Source organism: Propithecus coquereli, unplaced genomic scaffold, assembly GCF_000956105.1.
Source record: "Propithecus coquereli isolate 6110/MARCELLA unplaced genomic scaffold, Pcoq_1.0 Scaffold125, whole genome shotgun sequence".
In the NCBI taxonomy this organism is placed as follows: domain Eukaryota; kingdom Metazoa; phylum Chordata; class Mammalia; order Primates; family Indriidae; genus Propithecus; species Propithecus coquereli.
The window spans coordinates 3452253-3460969 of NW_012136636.1; the positions used below are offsets into that span (position 1 = coordinate 3452253).

An 8717-nucleotide genomic window follows, 5' to 3' on the forward strand; every position below is an offset into this window, starting at 1 on the left:
GATCTTACATGAGCAAAGTGGTGAGTTCTACATGTTTCCAGTTCTTCGTTTCAAAGGAAAACATGGCAGCATGATGACTAAAGTATGCATTGAGCAGTTCATTGAATACCAAATAAACACTACTACTTAAAAGCAACAACAATTAAACAACTCCCTGAATTTTTTAGGTTGTATCAAGGTATCCTCTTTATTTTCTACCCCTATTGTATGGTTTTGAGAAGAGAGGTGAGAAGGTATAAATTCCATGAGGCAGAGATCCTTCCTGTTTTGCTCCCTGCTGTATTCTCAGTGGCATACAGCAGAAACTTAAGCAGTGTTTGCTGAATAACTGTTAGATGGGGTGAGAGAATTATGGAGGTAAGGCTGAGTATAAGGCTGAGTAGCCAATATGTTGATACTTTTTTCTTTTCTTACATATATCTTCTCTAATTCTTTTTTGAAAAGTATCATTTCCATTTTATTTTTTTCCAAAGGATAGTTTTTCTTCAGTCTTCAAGGACTCAACTCCTTACATGGGCTTTGGTGGAGGATGTGGGGCGGCACCCATGGGTCTAAATCCAGGTGGGGTTGTCAGGTCCTTGCGGGCTCCCCAAGAATGATTCCTGACCACCTTGCTGTGAGTGGCACAACTCACGTGGTAATGTAGCTTCACATACAGCTTGGGAAGCACATAGGCATCAAAGACACTCCCTTTGGAAATGTCCCTGACACCTGCTGCCTCCACTACGTTCCAAATGATGAACTTCTCTATAGCCTTGTCTTTAGGCACTCATTGGGTGCAATTTATGCAGGGAATAGGCTGCACAAAGATACGGCTCTTTTTGGCATGACCGTTGTTCCTTCTTTTCTTTTTCGTCTTGAAAGTGAGGACTCGAAAGAGCTAATCTTTTCAACCTATTGCTTTTATACCTTGTATGTACGTAAGGCCCTATACCACTATGGGGCACACAGCAATGAATCATAAGATGTGAAGTCCTTGGAGCATTTCCTCATCACTCTGCATTAATTGACTTATTTATCCCCTTAACAAACATTTGTTGCTCCTTTTATAAGGTATGTATCACTATTGAATTTTGTCCTGAAAATAGTCCTGTATTAACTGTTATCCTCTAATGAACCTTATAGTTTGGAGCAAAGATTGAGCAGTAAAAAATAGTGAGAAGGATCTAAACTGATCAAAAAGGTCTAATAACATGGACCATTAATCCCTAAAAGTAGAGTATTTCACTGAGAAGTATTAAACTGTAGAAAGAACAGGTCTAATAAATATCACCCTAGATACTGTCAAAGAGAAATAGCTGATACCAAATTGGCTAAAGGAAGATTTAGTTGTAAGATCTTTTGAGAATAAAAAGTTGGAAGAGATAATATAAAAATACAACTCTTAACTGATTTCATTGCAGTATCTAATATAAATAGTTCTACGCTATGTGACCTGGAACCCAGTAAAATAGACTTTTGTACTCTTGCAGTTTCAGATTACCTTTCTACCTTAATAGGCTTAAAGGCTTAAAACATTTGACTTAACTAGTATCACATACTTCTTAATGAATATAAACCATTCAGGAAGAAAATATGAATCCTAATAGATTCCCATTTGAAATTGGAAGGAACATTAAAGTCTAATTTGTCCAAATTTCCTATCTTCTAGAAAGGAAATTGAGGTCAAGAGACATCAAGTGACTGATTCAGTGTCACACAACTAGGGTACGTGATTTCTACTATACTATTGTTCACACTACACAGCCCTATTTCCATTGTGCATTAATAAATTATCTTTCTGAGACAACACAATCTTGCTTGCTTTTGAATGGTCTAACTTAACTCAATGAGTTTACCAGGTAATTCCCATACAGACCTTCAAGACCAAAGCTTCCTCCAGATCAGCTGAAAGCTACCTGAACCTTATTGCCAGGTGGTATTTGTTTGACTACAGCAAAATATTACTAGCTGGAAAATTATCAATTTAAATGTGATTGCCTCAAAGAACGACTTACATCCTTTTCGCACATTATCAGTGGCAAGTCAGTAAGAGGAAATCCAACATTATTAACCAAATGCTCCTCATCCTTGAAATATTCCAAAGGCATATTTATTCTCATTTACACAATCTGGGGAACCATGTTACAGATGAGGAACCAAGGAAGGTCTCAGGATAAGTATGAGGCAGAGCTGTCATTCAAATTTCAGTCTGCATTCTCCTCGGATCATAGTCAATTTTATGTATCAACTTGGTGAGGCTATGGTGCCCAGCTGTTTGGGGAAATGTAAGTCTGGACACTGCCGTGAAGGTATTTTTCAGATGAGATTAACATTTTAATCAGTAGACTTTTAGTAAAGCAGATGACCCTCCCTAGTGTGGGTGGGCCTCATGCAATTAGTGAAGGCCTTGAGAGAAAAGACTGGAGTTTTCCTGAAAAAGAAAAAATTCTCCTCACGTTGCCAGCACAGAAGCCCTGCATGATCTTCCAGCTTGCTGCCCTACAGAATTTGGACTCAAGGCTGCACTACTAACTCTCCCCTGAATTTCCAGCCTGCTGGCCTGATCTGCAGACTTTGGACTTGTCACTTCTATAATCATGTGAGCCAATTCCCTGAAAGTTCTCTTTCTCTCTCTCTCTCTCTCTCTCTCTCTCTCTCTCTCTCTCTCTCCCCCTCCCATCTCTGTCTCCTATTACCTCTGTTTCTCTGGAGAACCTTGACCTTGACCTTCCTGTGGAAGCCAACCCTCGGGCCACGGACTGGTACCACTCCATGGCGTGTTAGGAACTGGGTTGCACAGCAGGAGGTGAGTAGCTACAAGCTAAGTGAGCAAAGCTTCATCTGTATTTACAGCGGCTCCCTGTCATCGCTGGCATCCTCCCTAAGCTACGCCTCCTGTCAGATCAGCAGCGGCATTAGAGTCTCATAGGAACACGAACCCTACCGTAAACTGCGCATGCGAGGGATCTGGGTTGCGCGCTCCTTATGAGAATCTAATGCCTGATGATCTGAGGTGGAGCTGAGGTGGTGATGCTAGCGCTGGGGAGCGGTTGCAAATACAGATTATCGTTAGCAGATAGGTTTGACTACACAGTAGAAGTAATGCACTTGAATCATCCCGAGACCATCCCCCCAGCCCACGGTCCGTGGAAAAATTATCTTCCATGAAACCGGTCCCTGGTGCCAAAAAGGTTGGGGACCGCTGCAATACTCTTTCCATGATCTTTCTATGTACTTCTGGTGTCCTACAGCTGGACTTCGAAGTGAGCAAACCACATGGATTTGGGGTCCATAGGCCCTTGCAGGAGGGCCAGCTGTGGACCCGACTCCAGCTGAGAGAAGGGTATCCAGAGAGACCACGCGTTGCAGAGATCGGCCTGCGAGCAGCAGGTTTGCGACCCATGCAGCTGCTAATGTGCGCAGGACCAGCGGCATCATAAAGAAATCATCAGAGCCTTCCGGGAAAGCTCTGGTGGAATAAATAGTACTTAAGAACAACGGTACCAACAAAGGGTATTTTCAAGAAAAGAAACTGTGCGTGCTTGTATAATCAAAAAAGATGTGTAGGAAGACATCTTGCAGACTGCCTTTTTAGAAGGACAAAACCAAAAAATTCCTCCTACCCAAAGTGAAACATCAACGATCTTGAATAGAAAGGAATTTAGATTCTGAACTAAATGCTTTAATGAGGGACAGATAATAAGTGTGAATTGAAACTAATTGGTGTTTCAGATCACTGAGCTGGTTGAAAAACCATTTGTGATGAGATCTGTATAAGTTAACAGTCACTTTTAAATGCCTAATTACACATCGTTCTGTCCCTAGTGAGAATAAAAAAATGTATTGTCGCTCATTGCACCATACTTAACCAAGTGATTAAAGTGGGCAATCTGAACAGATTTATTTTTTGTATCTATAGTAAAAGCTCTTCTTTCCCCAGAGTAGGCTGATGTAGGTGGCGTTGGACAATGACACACTGTGTCACATGCAGATGGGAATACCACCTCACGGTGAGCACGCAGAATGGGCTAACATGAGAAAAAAGCCACGAGATTCGAGTGGAACAAAAGGAAAAATAAAGAGACAAGGTGAGAGGTGGGTCGATTGTGGTTGATTTCCCCCCCCATCCTGGGAATAATAATTAAAAGGGCATCGATAAGAGAATTTAAAAAATTATGCTCTTTGGGCTCTAAGGATTGAGGGCAAAAGTGTTTTGAGATAAATTCTGTTTGAGAGAGGTGAAGGTTTTTACCTGTAATTTTGTTTTGGTATTGGCTGAAACCCCTGGAATTTAATGACAAGGCATCAAGAGGACACTCTGACGGGGGCGGGGCGGGGGGGGGTAGTGCGTGGCGGGGTCAGGAAAGCTTGCTCTGTGGAATCGTTTTCTGGGTTTAGGGAGTGAAGAGCTGTTCTGGAAGTTGAGTAATTCATTCCTCCCTCCCTCCCTCCCTTTCTTCCTTTCTCCCTTCCTTCCTTCCTTCCCCTTTTTCTTTTTCTTTCTTTTTTTGACAGGGACTCTCTCTGTGGCCAGAGTAGAGTGCAGTGGTGTCATCCTAGCTCACTGTGACCTCAAATTCCTGGGCTCAAACCATCCTCCTGCCCAGCCTCCCGAGAAAGTGTCTGGCAGGCTCTGTCCACAAGGCAGAGAGAGCCTAAAGGGGCACCTGCCTGTCCTTCCATCCACCCTGCTTCTGGCCTTCCTCTCTGCCTTCCGCTACAGCTTATGTCTTGGTGTAAAGAAAGCAGTTATTCTATGGTCTCGTTTTACACCAATAACTGCATAACACTTAAAGAAAAAAATGTTGTTTCTGTAATTAATTTTCTAAAATATTTTAAAGGTAGTTGATCTCAGTCTACTTGAGCACAAGGGCAGGGGAAGTTTTTTTCTATAATTCCAGAAAACTACAACAAAAAACTCCCTGAAACCAACACCATAAATGTTAAGAAAAAAGAGAATTATTTAGATTTTTGATATTCTGGAGAAAACTCTCAGGGTACTTGTGCAATTCTTTCTTTTGAAAGAGTTATTTGAAATATCATTTGATGATGCGGGTGATTACAAGCGATGTCTTAGGGAGAGGGACCTAGAGGAAGGGGAGGGGGGAAGTGGAAATTGGGGGCAGCTGTAGGGAACAGGAGGAGGACCTACTCCATCAGGGTGACACCGTGTACATCTCACCTCCCCTCTCTTTTGCTCCCTAAGAACCAGAGCAGACATGACACATTGGGGCATTCACGAGGATGAAGCTATATTTATGTGCTGTGGTGATGTATTTATTTAGATTGGTATATTTGTGTGGCTATTCATTACTTCTTAACAGCATTTCTTCCCCCATTCCTTTACATAACCATCTGCTTCTAACAGCACTCATGGCTTCTTATACAATATTTGCACTGATATCTGTTCAGTTAACTGATCAATAACAGTCCTGGCTTTGGAGACCACATTTTCTTACAGTCCACCTCAGACCACACCAGTCTGTTTCCTTTCTGAAATGGATTACGACAAAGGTGCTTCAGCGGTTTCCACCTTCTTGACCATAGCTGGGTCAGCCCAGCTCTGCCCGGCTGCTGTCAGCCAATGAATGGGCTCACCTGTTTGGATACCCAGCTGTAGTTTTTCTTCAAGAAGGACCAAATCCTTCTAATTTAAGCCCCCATTGCTTGATTACACCACCACGAGTCAAGTTGCATTGCCATTTTCTTGGAGGGAAAACAGTCTAGTGATACAATCATCTACATCAGCTATAAAATATTTTATATACTGTACAGAAAAGAACAAAGTTTCATCGACAAAACTGTTACAAAATAAAGAGGTTGGAGGGTTAGCTCAATTATGTTGGGATTAAATAGTGGAAGACAGTTTTGATTTTATTTCTTTCACATTTTCCATGCTAAGCAGAGACCATGGAAGGTTCGAATACCTTCTGTTTCGTTAGGGAAGGGGATCCCATTAGGACACGGCCCTGCCACAGTCACCTGCGAGTGATTCATGCCGCAGGCCCCACCTCTTTCGCCTCCCAGGTACTGATGTTTGTGCTGTCATTTCTAACTTCTCTTGAATTTTCAATGTTATGTATGCTTTGGTGATTTCCCTTCTTTTATGATCTGTGCCCTTTGCGGTTTTTCTGCACACTAGATGAAGGGTTGAATGAGTTTTATAAATCATTAAAATAAAAAAAAATCGAAACAAGAATGCCGCAATTTGACTGCTTGATTATGTCTACCCAGCTAGGAAGAAATTAAAATGTTAAAGGAGTTGTGTTAAAGTGAACACCTTGAAACTCCTTTAATTCCTTCATAATATTTTTTCAGAATGGTAGATGAAGCAGATATGGAAGAATTCCAAATTATAGAAAAAATTAAAAGTTATTTCTTGCATATTTTTTTTATGATTTTAAATGTCTTTTATTCAGATACTATAATATTTATAGTTAATGATTTTTATTATGTCTCTAAACATGTTTAATTTCTAAATCAGAAATCTCTAAACATGAAATATTTGCTATTTAAACTTATAAATTATTATTTTAGATATATTTATCTAATAAGGAGAAACATAAAATATATAGCAACTGTACTTAGAATTTCAATATTATATAAAAGCTCGTTTTTTTAGGATGTTAGAGATAAGAAACAAAGATGGTATTTTAAACCATAATGTAAAATAAACTATAAATAGGCTATGATTGTCAATGTCTTAACCTGCTGGTTTTAATATTCATGAAACTGAGATTTGATGATAATGAAGTCCATATGAAAAGCTTTTGAAAAAACGAAAAAAATCAAGAAAAATCAAGTCAGTCTACTCACCCTTTTATATAATACTGTAGTATTTGTGCTTATTAAAAATGGAGCTAACTATAGGGTAGAAGTTCCTACAAAATGGAAAATAATCCCTATCAATTACTAGTTGTTCTTTAGTGAATAATTTAGAATATTAGGATTTCAGTATCAGTAAGTCAACATGATAGGAATTGGAGTAGGCATCAAGACATCATGTAAAATTAATTCCTATTTTTTGAGATTTAAATTCATATGTGAGGATTGAGATGCATAAGTGAAAACTTCACATACAAAAGTAATGCAGTGGGCTACTTTATCTCTGATTATGTTCGAGGAAATGATGTTGCAAGCTCCATGCAAAGTACTTGACATACAATTAATGGATACTGATATTATTGAAAACATTAAATAGGTCTTTCCATCCACGAGCCCAGGATATTAAGCTTACCTCTTTCCCCTTCAATAGCTTCCTCTGCCCATTCCATAGCTTTCTGTGCTTCTGTCGGTCATTCTATTCTTTTTATTTATTTATTTTCTTTTTTTAAATTTCAGAATATTATGGGGGTTACTCGACCACAAAAAACAATGGTGAACTAGCACCTCATATGTTATCCTGGGTGGAGCTAGAGCCCATTGTTCGAAGTGAAGTATCACAAGAATAGAAAAACAAGCGTCACGTGTACTTGCAATCAAATTGTCCATCTTTCTTAAGGCTGCAAATTGGAACTCTCTTACCCAAGGATAAAATAATCTCTCCATGCAGTGAGGACTTCTTCAATGTCCCTTGGTAGAGTTTTATAATTTTTATAATTTTTTATAGCTTATTAAGTGGATTCCTAGTCATCATTAGAGTTACTCTTGTGAATGCAATTTTTCTTCCATTCTATTTTCCAATTGTTTTATTCCTGGAAAAATTTTGTATATTTGTGTTATCCCTATATAGCTAGGTTTGATTTTCCTTTATGGCTGAGTTGATCTCTTTGATGAGAAGGTGGGTTTAAAATGGTTGGTAAACTTGTCTTTTATAGTTTTCTAAGTGAGTACATGTTTTTATCTTCATAGTCATCTCTGATCTACAGTTTCAAATCTAGGCCTTATATCTCCAAGGTAGGAAGCTTGCTCTAGGAAAAAGACAGGTATTACTTGACTTCCGTGTTCTCCCCTCCTCCCATCTCATCAGCAGCTCAAGCCCTGCCCGTGTGGCATGTGAACAAACAACACGTTTTCTGTTCTTCCTTTCTCCGGCCTCAGCTGTAAGCTGTAGTACATTTTTCGGACATTCCTAGCTGCACTATTCTGTGCTAGGGAAGTTACGCCAGTAACTTTAAACTTTAAACTTGAGGTTTAAATTCATATGGGAGGACTGAGATTCATAAGTGAAAACTTCACATACAAAAGTAATGCTGTGGGCTACTAAGATTTGATGATAATGAAGTCTAATACCTTTATTTGGTCTAGATGGTTTTATATCTTTCTAAGAGTCTATAAGTTTGAATCCTTGTCAATTTTCATGAGTCAACAGAGGGTGATCATGGTAGGCAGGTGACGGCCCCAAAGATGGCCACGCCCTAATTCCTGGAGCCTGTATGTTACTCTACATGGCAAGAAGGACTTTGCAGATGGGATTAAGGCCATGGTTATTGAAATATAAAGACCATCCTTCATTTTCAGAGTAGTCTCGTTTAGTTACATGAGCCCTTGACAGGGTAGAGCCTTTCCCTGGCCATGGTCAGAGAAAGAGACGTGATGGTGGAAGGAGGGCCAGAGAGAGATTCAACTTTGCTGGCTTTGAAGATGCAGGAAGGGGACTATGAGCCAAGGCATTTTGGGTGTCTGGAAACTGGAATAGGCAAGGAACAGGTTGCTCACTAGAAACACAGCCCTGCTGACACCTTGATTTTAGCCCAGTGAGGCCCATGTCAAACTTCTGACCTCCAGGAGTATAA

The 8717-nt window shown here is 39.9% G+C and overlaps 1 pseudogene; it reads right to left on the reverse strand.

Moving 5' to 3' along the window:
* Positions 1-456: 456 nt before the first annotated feature.
* Positions 457-2012, reverse strand: LOC105805108 (annotated as a pseudogene).
* Between the last annotated feature and the right edge of the window lie 6705 nt (positions 2013-8717).